This window comes from Myodes glareolus, chromosome 17, assembly GCF_982192425.1.
Source record: "Myodes glareolus chromosome 17, mMyoGla1.1, whole genome shotgun sequence".
NCBI classification, from domain to species: domain Eukaryota; kingdom Metazoa; phylum Chordata; class Mammalia; order Rodentia; family Cricetidae; genus Myodes; species Myodes glareolus.
This window is the reverse complement of record NC_142042.1, coordinates 66,941,013-66,942,705: the sequence shown is the minus strand read 5'-3', so window position 1 is coordinate 66,942,705 and position 1,693 is coordinate 66,941,013. Positions and strand designations below refer to the sequence as shown.

Here is a 1,693-nt window from a genome sequence, read left to right as displayed (position 1 = left end):
AACCACAACCCAAAGAGGGTAGGGAGGGCGTCATTGGAAGATTCCAAAAATACCAGTGATAATCCCAAGGGGGTAACTCCCCACATCTCAAGATTATTCTTAAGATTATAATCTAACTTTGTGGTCAGCCAGTTCCTGGAACAAAGTCACTGAACCGGCTAACCTAGATTTTTGGCTCTACTCTTTCTGCTATGGGGTCTGGATTCATCCTGGTCTTTTTTTTTCATTTGTATTATTTATTTTATTATTATTATTATTATTATTTCTTTACAAAAGTTTTTTTGTAAAAAAGGCTGTACAACAGCCTCCAGGATAGCACTTCATTCTAACTATAGGTGGCAATGATGTTATAGTAGGGAATCCAGATGTTTAACAGGCTCCAGGATAACACTTCATTCTAGCTGTAGATGGCAAAGATGTTATGGCAGGGAATCCAGATGTTTAAATGGGAATGGAAGAGGGTCACCATCATCTCAGATATGAGGAACAGCTTACTTTTTGCCAGATTTCTTAATTCCACCTGTGGCCAGGGGTCCCTTCCCTGCGGCCTTGGCTTTTAGCTCCTTGAGTTTCTTCTGCTCCTCTTTTGGTTTCTGCCTGAAAGCCGTATCTTCCTCGTCCATTTCCTCGGCCTGCTTCTGGGGCTGTTTCAGGGGCTTCTTTTTGCCACCTTCCAGGCCCGACATGGCGCCTCCAGACACCCCCTTCTCCAGACCTCATCCTGGTCTTTCATCTCCCCACTTCTTCTAGTACTTAGTTCTAATCATAAAACTAGATCTCAGTATCTTCATAATACTGATTTTCTTGACCTTGTAGAGCACTGTATAGTTGGTGTCACATCAAAATCCGAACAGCACTTATTCTTTCTCTAATGGAGGTAATTAGTTTATTTAATATGCATGGACCTATAATCAGTAGCAGAAGCAAAATTAGGAAAGGTCCCATAAGGGAAGGTATCAGAGTAGTCATCCAAGGAGATCTATTAAACCAGCTCTCAAACCATCCCTGATGCGCTTCTCTGTCTCTTTGTCTTTTGTCTAACCTTTCCCTAAGTTTACTCATGGAGTCTTTAATTTCTCCTGAATGGTCCACATAGAAACAACATTCCTCTCTGAGAGAGGTGCATAATCCTCCGTCTTTTAAGAATAACAAATCTAATCCCCTTCTATTCTGTAAGACCACTTCTGAGAGGAAAGTCAATGACTCTTTGAGTTTGGAAATAGATTGTTTTAGAGCCTTCAAACTTTAATCTATGGCTATTCTTAATTTATTAAAGTACTGAGGGGCCTGTCTGTATTAGGGCAGTAGTGCCTGTCCCAACACCAGCAGCTACCCCAAGGCCCAGGATTACTGCTAGTGTCAGAGAAATAGGCTCTTGTCAAAGGTGAGTTGGGCACTTGTAAGCATGTTAGCTGGATGACAAAAGACCCTAGGTACCAGTTTTTCAAGCACACAGTAATCTTTGGTGTCATTAAAAACCAATGTCGATACACAAGGTGTCAGGCCTGTACTACAAGCCCATCATTTATCTAAACCAGGAACCAAGTCCCTGGTGTCAGGAGTCTTAGGCTCTTTAGGGTCTCATTACATAAACGTTTGTAGGCAGCTGGTGGATTTCCCAGGCATGTCCCTACACCTGTAACCTCAGTAAGAATCAGCCTATGATTAGTTCCCCAAACACAAGCATCCTGAT

The 1,693-nt window shown here is 42.1% G+C and overlaps 1 pseudogene; it reads right to left on the bottom strand.

Annotated features, from left to right (window-relative positions):
- Positions 1-315: 315 nt before the first annotated feature.
- Positions 316-720, bottom strand: LOC148119508 (translation machinery-associated protein 7 pseudogene; annotated as a pseudogene).
- Positions 721-1,693: the final 973 nt, after the last annotated feature.